We start from the raw sequence: 12,532 nt of genomic DNA, 5'->3' as shown, positions 1-12,532 counted from the left end.
ACAGATGGCTGGGCCCCGCCCCAGAATTTTTTTTTTTTTAATGTTTATTTTTGAGAGAGAGAGAGAAAGTGGAGGAGGGGCAGAGAGAGAGGGAGACACAGAACCCAAAGCAGGCTCCAGGCTCTGAGCTGTCAGCACAGGGCCCGATGTGGGGCTCGAACCCAAGAACCATGAGATCATGACCTGAGCCTAAGTCAGACCCTTAACCGACTGAGCCACACAGGCGCCTCCCCATTCCTCCACCCCCGCCCCCCCAGAATTTCTCATGGAGTAGGTCTAAGGCAAGACACCACCAAGTGCGTCTGGGGGCTGTGCTTTGAGAACCATTGAGCTACAGGCAAAGGGCAACTGGCCAGGCCCAGCCAGGTCAGCCCCTCTCTGCAGAAGGCCTTCCCTCCACGGCTCTCACCTGCCTTTTCCCCCCACTTAAAGTCCCAGAAGCCGGGTTCCCCTAGCCTTCACAGCCCTGGGCTCTCGAGGAGGGATTCACCCAGGAAAGGAGGGCCTGGCCTTGTTGGGGCCCCTCTACAGAGCCCTAGAATGCCTTGTGGGAGGGAACTTCTGGGTTTCTGGGGCCTGACGAATTTCACATGACCAGAAAGGGAGGGCCTGGAATAAAAATCAGGAAGAACTAACATGTTAGGCTGGGCAATCCATCCCCACCGTGTGCCTCCGCATGGCTTCTAAGATGCTATGTGTGGTCAGGCATGTTTGGGGATATATTGTCTGTTATGTGTTCTTGGTAAGAATAGAAACTCTTGAATCAGTGGAATTTAGAACAGCGTGTCCTGTCAGCAAGATAGCTGGAGAAGCAGAAATGGCTTAGGAATAATAAGGAGGAAGTAACCGAGGGCCCAGACATGGCCAGGAGTCTGGATGAAGTTTGTGCCAAGACCCAGGCATGCCCATCCTTTATGTGTGAAATCCATAGGGCCTCGGTGCCCAGGCCTTGGGACTGAGTGGGGAGGCAGCATCCCTAGGTGTGCCCGCTACCCCTGGCGAGATGGAGAGAAGCAAATAACTCTGCAGATGGCTGTCCGTCCAGAGGGGCAAGGGGGTCCCCATGCCGCGGCGGCCATGGCAGGGGCAGAAGCAAGGGGTGGGGTAACAGGGTGGGACCCCCAGGAATTAAAACCAGAAACAGCATGGGGGGGGAGGGGGTGGCCTCTGCGACAGCACAGTCTGCCTTATTCCTTGACTTCCTCTGCCTTTCCCTCTAGGTGTGTGACGGAATCAATACCTGTCCCTCGCTCTTCCCTACTTTGAGGCCTGGCCTGGGTTGGGGAAAGAGGGACGGCATAAAGGAAGGAATTGGCTCCCACTCCACCCCTCTGACCACTCTTGGTGGGCAGGGGAATAAAAAACCCTGGCATTGTTCTCAGAGACTTCCAAGGCTGAGTGAGACACAGGTACTGATTAATGAATCAACAAGTAACAGATCTACTAGTCAGTCAACAAGCACCCCCCCTCCACCTTTGGGCCTTTGTACTGATGGCTTTCTGTCTGAAATGTACTTCCTCAAGATACTCAGTGTCTGACTCACCACCTCACTCTTATGAAGTCTGGGCTTAGAGGTCACCTCATCAGGGAAGCCTACCGTGACCACCACATCTAAAACAGCCCCCTCTGTTCCTCTCTTCCTTCTCTTACCACCAATCACACATGCGCTTGCACGCACACATGCCCCCCTCCCTCGAAAGGGTAAGCTCTAAGGGGCCAAGGACTTTGCCATGTTCGTATGTCCCTGGTGCCTAGGACAGAGCCAGGCACATAGTAGGTGCTCAATAAATAGTCACTGCCTACATAAAGGAATTGATTGAATACCTACTCTGTACCCACCACTGTCCTGGCCAATGAGGGACAAGGAAGAAAAAGACAAAGTCTCTGTCAGTGGTAAAATGCTTGGATTTTAGGATCAAAATCCGCTTCCCCTTCGCTTCTGCTCCCTCCCTGGCTTCCCCAATTCAGACCACATCCTTCATCACATCCCTCACCCTTGGGTCCAATCCACCCTCCTGACCATAGACCCCATCATCTCTGAGCTGGATGCCTGAGGAACAGCCTTCTTCCTGGCCTCCCTGCCTCTGCTCTCACCTCCTCTGTCCCTTCATGCAGCTTCCTGGCCCCTTTCCCAGAGCCCATGAGGCTGGAGTTATCTGACCTGTGCCCGCCCCTCTGTGTTCAGGTGCAATTATGCTTGTCTGCCTGCCGCTTGGGCCCAGGGCATGAAGCTCCATCTGGTCTCAGAGCTTCTGTGCTCACTCTTCTCTCCATGTGCCAGTCTCTACCCCCCCCCGCCCCCGCCCCAGGGCGGAGGTTGCTGGACAGGGGCCTCCCCTGTCTCCCCAGCCTGAGTAGCAGCCCCTCTAGATTACCTTTTCATCTTAATCATTAGCTCAACTTCCCTCTTTGCTCCTTGATTTACTGTCTCCCTCTCTAAAACACCAGATGCCCCCCGAAAGCAGAGAATGTCTCTCCCTGCTGCGTGCCCAACTCCAAGAGGAGGGACTGTCCCTAAAGCTTGCAGACTGAGTGACCAGCTTCAGATGTGCTCTGGGCCAATCGCTTCCTCTCTGTGAGCCTCTCTTTGTGGTCCGATGGGGGAACGTAGCCCTCTCGGTGTCCTGAGGGTGGTGTGCGACAGCCAGTGTGTGTGAAGTGGTCTGCAGGGTGTGAGCCACCCAAGTGCCCGATCGCCCGCGGTCTTCTCCATCCGGTGTCCCCGACCCCAGGGAACCTTAGATCGCAGAAGGGGCTCCATCCCTGAGTGTCAGCCTGAAACGTGAGATCCCTGCCCTGGAGTTTCCTCCTCTGAGGGGCTGGGGTTGGGGGGGACAGGGGCTCCCGCTCTCAGGGGCAAGGGAAGCAGATACTCGGAGACCTGGAGACTACGACAAGGAGTCTTCAGTTCACGGAGCAGCTTGAAAGCTGCTGACTGACCCTGCCTGCCCCACGCCCTGCGCCCTGCACTTCAGACCTCTCCAGCTCTCCAACTCTCGCCTCAGAGAGAGAGCTGCACCACCCAGCTGCCTCTCCCCTCTCCCCTCTGCACCTCTTCGCTGCTGCCCTGCCTTCGGCCACCAGGTCTCACTCTTCTCCCAGCCCCCCTCCTCCTGGCCAGTCCGGCTCTCCCTGCGCACCAGGACTCCTCCTGCCCTTTGCCTCCTCTGCTCTGCACTCCAGCCCTGCATGATGACCTCCTCGCAGGCAGAGGATTGCAACATGGACCTTGTTTACCGCCTTCCAGTGGGGCTGGGAGCCAAGGCGCCTGCCTCTGTCTGGCCTTCTTTCCAGGCAGGCCTCAGGTGTAACGTTTACCCTGCGTCTGGAGCAAGGGCCTGGGGCAGGCTCTGCAAGCTCCCTGGCACCAGCTTCTGCTAGGGAAGGTGGGGGGAACTGGCTGTGGGCGAAGCAGTGAATGAATGAAGCAGGAACCACACACACACACACACACACACACACACACACACAGAGGCACATGCTCTTGGAAGAGCGTGCGAAGTGATGTACACCTGAGGGTAGCCTTTCCGTGGGGTCTCTGCTTTCTAAAGCAAGTCCTTCCTTGAGATGGGGGGCCTCCGGGACATCAAGACCCAAAGGTTTCCAGGCAGTGCTGGGGAGACTTCTGGCACCTTCTTTTCAGACTTGGACATTGGACTTGTCAACACACACTGAGGCAGCCAGTCTCTTGGGGACGGTCCCCTGTTATCCAAACTCACTCAGAGAAGTTGTCTAGAGCAGACTGCCAGCCCCTCCCTGCCCGAAAAAGGTGGCGTTCTGTTCTATTCAGGACATCGAAATCAAAATGCCCAGAAATCAAGATTAGGCAGCAGGAATCAGTTGGTGAGCACAGACTGATGACAGGGGGAATTATGGTGTAGACGGGGCTTTGCCTGAGCTCTGGGGAAGCCCGGGAAATACTCTCCACCCAGTTTATTGGATTTGATGTTTACAAGAAAGGCAGGCTGGGTCAAAGGATCTGGGAGGAGGAGTGATAAAGGAGAGAGCATTCTCTAGGGAATTCATTAGGGGAAGATTGTCTCTCCCAGTGGGAGGGCGGTGGCCTGTGTGCTGGCTGCTTACATCCTCTGTCTTTGGACACATTTTGTCCACAAAGTGGTTTTAATTAAAAGAAAAGGAAAAAGAAGTCAATTCCAGTATCAGGAGGCTTTACACTAAATTCTTGATTTTCGGCTTTGCGAGGAAATACAACAGCTTGGAAGCCTGAGGGCCCCTTTGCCACACAGGAACGATGGCCACTATGGATAGATGTTCTTTGGGCCCCACCCGATCTTAGCCCAGGCTCTGTCTACGCCTGCGTGTTGCCTGCCTAGCCCTTGTAGGGTTTCCGTGCGTGACCCCAACTCTGTGCTGCGCTGGTTACTTTACCAGCCACGCCTCCGGTGGCTGCGTCTTTCCACTCCCCCTCCCCCCCCCCCCCCCCCCCCCCGTCTCCCACTGGCTTCTCAGGCTTGACCTCTGGCCTGCCCCACACCCACCCAGCTCTGCCCTGCCCACACTTAGACCAGCCCGCTGCCACTCTCACTTCCATGGCGGTGACGTCCCCCTTCCTATTCTGGGTCCAGACACAGAATCCCCTGCATCCAGGAGAGCCAGGCTGTTCACATTAAAGGGAATTGGACATCTCTCTCACCCTCGATCTCTCTGTCCCCAATGAATAAATAATGTTTAAAGGGAATCAGACAACCCAAGTGCTGGTTAGTTACTCTGGGGCTAGGGATCAACCCAGTCCAGAAAGGCTGGGGACAGGGTCACATGGTGTAGGATCTAGCCTCCTGGGCAGCAGATGCTGTGGGCAAGAAAGGGATTGTAGCAAGGCAGGGTGTACCCCGACCAGCCACGCCTCTGACTCGTCTCCTTGCAAACTTCTAAGCCCCCTGCCTTGTTTTCTGCTGGCATCTCCTGGTCGACGGTGAAGGGACCCTTCTTCCTTTTCTCCAAGTGTGCCTTGGGTGACATTTTGTCTCTGACTCTTACAAACCGATTTTACTAATGCATTTCAAGATTTCTAAATGCAGCAGGGGCATGTGGGTTGCTCAGTTGGTTGGGCGTCTGATTTCGACTCAGGTCATAATCTCAAGGTTCATGAGTTTGAGTCCTGCAATCCGGCTCTGTACTGACAGTCTGGAGCTTGCTTTGAACTCTGTGTCTCCCTCTCTCTCTGCCCTCCCCTGCTCATACTCTGTCTCTCTCTCTCTCAAAAATAAGCATTAAAAAAATTTTTTTAAAAAAGAACTCTAAATGCAACATTCTCCAGCTTCTACATATCTTCTGGATATTTATATGATTCTCCTGTGGGACTGTGGGTCCCAGTAAGAAAAGTTTGAAAGCTCCTGGTCTAGCTCATTGCTTCTTACTCCTACAGAGTGCTCTATTCCCCTGCTGCATTGTATTTGTTTATCTTTGTTTTACGTTTGTTTATTTTTGAGCAAGAAAGAGAGACAGAGCACGCGCATGGGAGGGGCAGAGAGAGATGGAGACAGCGTCTGAAGCAGGCTCCAGGCTCTGAGCTGCTAGCACAGAGCCGGACAAGGGGCTCAAACTCACAGACTGGGAGATGATGACCTGAGTGGAAGTCAGACGCTTAACCTACTGAGCCACCCGGGCGCCCCGTGTGTTTATCTTTTTGAGGAGCAATAGGTTACTTCAGCGCGCCCGCCCCGTGCCGACCACACTGATGAATATCTGGATTCATGTTCTGTCGTGTGGGGAATTACCTTCAGGCTGCGAAAACCTCCAAGTCCACTACCAAGCTCCCAAGCACGTTGATCCAAAGATTACAAAAGAGAAAGGCTCAAAGACCAAATTGGGATGCCTGAATCACAGGGAGTATTAAATTAATTTGAAGCACGCAGAGAGAAGATCATAAGAGATGGAATGGGTTAATGTACCTAGGACAGAGTGCAGCGGGGGGGCGGGGGGTAGGGGTGAGGGTGGGAGGGGCATGTGCTACCTGGATCCTGAGTGTGCAATGCTTACTTGTCACATCTCTCCATCTCTCTGTCTGACAATTAGCTTTTTCTGTTGAGTGTGACTTATACTGGCTAGAATTGAGGTTTGATAAGGGTCCCCACCCCCCAGAGAGAAGGTGCCCCGGAGCAAACACACACCCTTGCTCTATTAGAGTCAAAGGAATAGTGGGCTTGACCTAGCTGTAACTCACCGGAAGTCTGATGAACTGCCCCGGGCTTTATCTGGTGGAGGGACCCCGGGGCAGAATGGGTGCTACCAGTGGGATTCTGCATCAAGATCAAGAACGTTAGGTGCCTTGTATGCCTTGTGTATATCTAGTGTATTACAAATAGTCTGCGCCTCATGAAAACGTAACATATCAGGAATAGTTAGTATATTCTGTTCTTCCAATCCCTTTCTATCTATATTCTCAGTATGATCTTTAGGTCTGTCTGTGATGTCCTATCTGTCTGTACTTAATACCTTCTGAGTTTCATCCTTCCCGTTTTTCTGACGGAACTGAATGTTCCCAAACAACTTAGCAAATGCACATGACCTGTTCCCAAGATACTGGAGCACGAAGCACATGTATGTACTTGAAGTTGTTAAGTGTGCCCATGGCTCCTCAGAATGGGTTCTTGGCATCTACCAGCACCAGCAGCTGCATCAGACTTGCTGTCTCCCCACATGCCTGTCACCACTGGATTTTATTCTCTTTGTTAAAATTTGCTGTTTGGGCACACAGCCTCTCCTCTGCTGTCCTGCCCGCCACGTCCTTGTGGTATATTCAATAAGCTATCTCTTTTAAAAAAAGAATTTGCTAGGGGCGCCTAGGTGGCTTAGTCGGTTAAGCGTCCGACTTTCGCTTAGGTCATGATCTCGCAGTTCGTGGGTTCGAGCCCCGCGTCGGGCTCTGTGCTGACTGCCAGCTCAGAGCCTGGAGCCTGTTTCAGTCTGTGACTCCCTCTCTCTCTGACCCTCCCCTGCTCACGCTGTCTCTCTCTCTCGCTCCTAGAAATAAATAAAAACATTAAACAAACAAACAAAAAAAGAATTTGCTATTCTGATGGGTATAAAACAGAGCATTTTTATAACTTCAAAAAAATGTTCAGAATTCTACGTGATAGCTTCGTTTTTTAAAATTTTTAAATGTTTATTTTTTGAGAGAGAGAGCGAAACAGAGTGCAAGCTGGGGAGAGGCAGAGAGAGAGAGAGGGAGACGCAGAACCCAAGGCAGGCTCCAGGCTCTGAGCCGGCAGCACAGAGTCCAACGTGGGGCTCGAACTCACAAACCATCACGAACCGTGAGATCATGACCTGAGCCGAAGTCAGACGCTTAACCGGCTGAGCCACCCAGGTGCCCCCATGATAGTTTCTTGATTGAGAAAAGTACACATTTGCACATGGATTCCCAGACTCCTTGCAAAGTGCTCCTCCAGTCTGCCTCCCATGACTGGTGACCTCGGATCTAAACTATTGACCCTATCAAAGAACCATTGTTGTCAATTTTAATCAGTCTGAGGACCTGCTGATATGCTCTGTGAGGGTGGTGAGGCGACAAGTACACGGTAGGGGCCCAGAAGACCCCCCTAACTCCAACTTCCAAATTGAGTAGAATTCATCATATAGGTGTATATTACACATTTACATGTTTATCTGTAGGTATAAAAAGGCTTTCCTAACCCTGGAGGTAATATGTTCCAAACTTTCTTGCCTTCTGTTTCTCAAGCTCTCTTTTGGAAGTTTCTTGCTTTGACTTGGGTGCGCCTCTCCTGGAAGTTGGTTGTACGTGGTGCCAAGGTGCACACACCTGGCCCCCTTAAAATGTATTATGGCTTCAGGGCGGCCATCTTGGAGGACTGGGGTACAGGGAGGGGAAGAAGTAATTCTCTATCATTTTCCCTGAACACAGGCTCAGGTCTCAAAGAGGTTAAGAATTTCAGGTTTGAAGCGATCCAGAGTTCACCATTGGGCCATCAAAACCATTTTGAGCTGAAGTTATTCCAAGATCAGATGCTCTGTGTGTTTGTTTTTTCCTGAACTGTTTTGTCCACCTAAATGTAGAGCTTTTCAAAAGAACTTGAAGGGAGGGAAAAACTTGCTTTCCCTCTACCCATCATTGTCTGGGGCCCTGTAAATTGGACTGACAGAAGACACATTAACAAGGGGAAAACAAACAAGTTTGTAAGCTTGAGAATTCCCCAAATACACTGGGGAGAGCTCAGTGAGTGAGTGAGTGAGTGTGTGTGTGTGTGTGTGTGTGTGTGAACTCCTGTTTGTACATGATTAAGCTCTATCTTTTCTCTTCCTAAGTTGTCGTCTGTCTGTTTAATTCACAGACCCCCATAAGTTAGCCCAAGAGGGTAGGGGAAAAGTTTTTGTTTCCCAACAATATTGGGCCATCTTCTTTCTTGTTATCAGTCTGCTTCCTGGTGACTTTCTCCCCCTTTGGGTCTCCAATCTTGGATGGAGGTTCAGATTTAATGGTGGGGGCTGGCCAGTTAACACTGTCCTAGAGTAGCGGCTGGAGCACACCCAGCCCAGGTCCGCTCCCCAACATTCTCCCACTTCCCTTTCCCCAACTTCCTTCCTTCATTGACCTGGAACTCAACTTGGGGGGCGGGGGGGAGGCACTAATTAACATTAAGTGGTAAACAGCCAATTTATTTCCCTCAAGGAAGTAAGCTTTTAACGTGAAGAAACTGGTCTCCCGGAGGCAGATTCCCTAATTCAAAGACTAGCTGGCTGTGTAGAGAAGTCAAACCATAGAGAGTTTTAGGATTAGGCTAGACCTTAAACTAGGATTGTCAACTGTAATTCATACTGGAATCACCCAAGAAAAAACGAAATGAAATGAAACGGAACAGAAACGAAACGAAATAAAATGACACTCAAGGCCAACCCCCACCCCAGATCAATCAATTTGGTGTTTCTGTGGGACAAGGCCTGGGTAGGTATTCTTCCGTAGAGCTCCCCAGATGACTTTAATGTGCACTTGAGATTGATGATCTCTGTCCTGAGGGCTTTCTACTTTCCTCAGCTTCTTGCCTCCTTTCTTCTTTCCTTCTGGGTTCGCAGAAGATGTTTTGATCTTAGAGTTTTGCTTGGTTGTTCACAACTGCTCCCAGAGCAATGTGGGTTCAGAAGTCGGGCCTGGGGCAGGCTCTTCACTTAGGTGAACGTTGTAAGTCAGGTATGCGTGTGTGCGCCCGGTGTGGGTCTGTACAGCTCTATGCATTCCCACACCTGTCGGGAGACCCCAAAGCTGTCCTTGCTTATCCACATGTCATTTACTTGGCAATTTCACCCGTCTTGAATATAAGTGAGAACCAAGGAATAAGCCCTCCAAAAGGGCCCCAACGGTCAAAGTTCCTGAATTAACTTATGACACGATGTCCTCAGGTCAACAGGAAACGTTGCTTAAGACGACAGGGAGCCCACAAGGGACTTAAAGGCGCTGGTGCCTGAAGGGGCGAGCCACAGAGATCTGAAAGACTGATTTCTGTGCAGGCAGATAAATAAGGTATGAATGTGTGGTTTGTGTTAGGGGCACAAGAATATGGTAGTGATGAGTGAGCGTGAGGCAGGCTGAGGGGCAAAGCACAAGCTCACACATCGCCCCACCCCCATCCCAGGCGGGAGGTGTGTGACATTCCTGGGACACCCCCCCCACCTACGACAACCAGGGAAGGCCAAAGAAACAAATGGTTGAACTGATGAGAGTCTCCACCAGCTTCCCAGAGAAAGGCGACCCTGCCCTCGTAGCCTAAAGTCCAGAAACTCCCTCCTGTCCTGATGCTAACTCTTTGCTGGAGGGGAAAACAGCCTCAGCTTGACAAGAGCTAGGCCTCCAGGAAGTCTTTCGCATGTGAAAGTCTCTTTGGAAACTCCCTCTTGACTTTATCGCCCAGGACTCGATAAAATGGTCACACACACACACCCCCACCCCCGCCACAGTTACAGGGCAGCTCTTTCTGCCCAGTGGCCCTGTCTCCCTGTCCCTGTGCTTTACTAAAATCACCTTTTTGCACCAAAGACAGCTTCAAGAATTCTTTCTTGGTCGTTGGCTCTGGACCCCCATGCACCGTCCATCACCCCCAAACTTCATCAGTAATAGTTGCTGAGTGCTTATTATCTCTGGGTGTCATGCCAAGCTGCTAAATGTTTTGTTTGATTTATTCCTCATACTACCCATTTTTAAAATGTTTGTTTCTTTATTGTAATAGATAACATGCATGAGCGGGGAAGAGGCAGAGAGAGAGAGAGAGAGAGAGAGAGAATCCTAAGCAGGCTCTACGCTGTCAGCGCACAGAGGGATATAGGACTCCATCTCATGAACCCTGAGATCATGACTTGAGCCGAAATTAAGAGTCAGCTGCTCGATTGAGTGAACCATCGAGGAGCCTCTCTCACATCACCCTTTTATTTTATTATTTTTATATATTTTATTTTTTAAACATTAATTTATTTTTTTTAATGTTTTTTTTATTTATTTCTAGGAGAGAGAGAGAGACAGCATGAGCAGGGGAGGGTCAGAGAGAGAGGGAGTCACGGACTGAAACAGGCCTCAGGCTCCGAGCTGGCAGTCAGCACAGAGCCCGACACGGGGCTCGAACCCACGAACCACGAGATCATGACCTAAGCGCAAGTCGGACGCTTAACCGACTAAGCCACCCAGGCGCCCCAACATTAATTTATTTTTGAGAGACAGAGCGAGACTGAGCACGAGTGGGCTCAATGGGCTCACATCATCCTTTTAAGGTAAGTACTACTATTATATCCATTTGGAGAGAGAAAACAAGCACAGAGAGGTTAACCCAACCCACCCAGGCACACACATATAGCAATGGCGTTGCAGGAGGTTTAAATCGAGCTCAGCACTCTGAACCTCAGCGTGATACTCACAAGCCGGACTCACTACTCATGTTCTGGGAGCCCTGAAAAGGCCCGTGTTTATTTGAAGAGTCTCCTAAGTCTACCATCGCTATTTTGTAGAGATGTTTCCAGAAGGCCCAGCTGCCAAGACGGGAGCAGAGAATTAGGAGATGGAGCCGACAGGAGGATTGTGAGTCCTCGGCTCTCAGACTTCCCGCCCCCATCCCCGGGCAGGGGGGCTGGGCTGGGCTCTTCTGCCGCTCACCCCAGGTCACCACTGTAGGGCTCAGAGCGAGTCACCCCAGGATGTGCTACTTTGGCTTACAAATTACATTGAGCTGAAAATGATCAAGACACAAAAGACAGGAAGAAATTTTGGCCTTTCCCTTAACTGGCTAAAAGCATTTAGGTAGAGGCCCTGCTTCAGGAAAGAAGCTATCACCAAAGGTGACAGGATGCTATAGGACCTAGGGGCCGTGGACAGGGAGGGATTGAGCAAAGTCTGTTCGTGAAAATCCCTCTCTGTGTCTCATTGTTCCCGAGGAGCCCGGCAAACATTTGTTTACCAAACATTTACTCTTTTTCATCTTCCCATGAATTGTCTTCCTTGTCTTTGAAGTCCCCCCCCCTCCCCCCCCCCCCCCCCCCCCCCCCCCCCCCCCGCCCACTTCTCTTCAGTTCAGGATGACAAGTATCCCTCATTCTGCCTCACTGTGTTTGGAATCCCGTGTTTATGTGGGCTCTCCGCATGTACGTCATTAAATTTCATTTTCTCCTCTTAATATGTGTCATGTCAATTTAACTCTTGGACCACTAGAACCTCGAAGGCTAGATGAAAATGTATCCTCCCTGGGGCGCCTGGGTGGCTCTGTCAGTTGAACATTGACATCGGCTCAGGTCATGGTCTCGTGGTCCATGAGTTCGAGCCCCACGTCCGGCTCTGTGCTGATAGCTCAGAGCTTGGAGCCTGCTTGGGATTCTGTGTCTCCCTCTCTCTCTGCCCTTCCCCCGCTTGTACTCTGTCTCTCTCTCTCTCTCTCTCTCTCTCTTAAAGATAATAAATAAACATTAAAAACTTTAATTAAAAAAAAAAGGAAAAGGAAAGAAAACCTCTCCTCCCTAACACCACCGATAGAATTGTTTCAGCAGGGCCAAGTCTTGTCTGTGGGCAGAGGACCCCACAAATCCCAGAAAATTACAACACCTCCCTCTGCTGGCCTCTGCCTGAGATTACAGTCAAAGGGTCTGTTTCACCACCCCCTGAACCGTTCCCCCCCCCCCCCCCCCCCCCCCCCCCCCCCCCGCCCCCACCAGTCTTGTACCCAGCTGCCTCCCATACACATACCCCTTCCGGTTACCATTCTCTGGGGGGAGACCAGCTCTCACCCACTGTCTGTGCCTCTCAGTCCCAACGGAGCCACAGTCTCAGAGTCCCATGCCCCCTGGCCACAGCAGTGGGCGTGTGGCCGAAGGCAGTGACGGTGATGAGCCTGAGAGGTGGACGCAGGACCCAGACAGGACAGTCCTGGGGCATTCTAGGTGTGTGTGCTGTGGAAGTCCCCCTTCCCGTGGGGTCCCCCCGGCGGGGAGCTGAGAGCCTGGGCTCTATGTGGGCTCAGCCCTCCGGCCACATGAGGAGGCCCGCCCACCCGTGGAAGGAACGAGGCCAGTGTACAGAGAAACC

The sequence above is a fragment of the Hyaena hyaena genome, unplaced genomic scaffold (genome assembly GCF_003009895.1).
Source record: "Hyaena hyaena isolate Hyena2069 unplaced genomic scaffold, ASM300989v1 scaffold_91, whole genome shotgun sequence".
NCBI classification, from domain to species: Eukaryota; Metazoa; Chordata; class Mammalia; order Carnivora; family Hyaenidae; genus Hyaena; species Hyaena hyaena.
The sequence above is the reverse complement of the archived record's forward strand: the minus strand, read 5'-3'. Positions refer to the sequence as shown.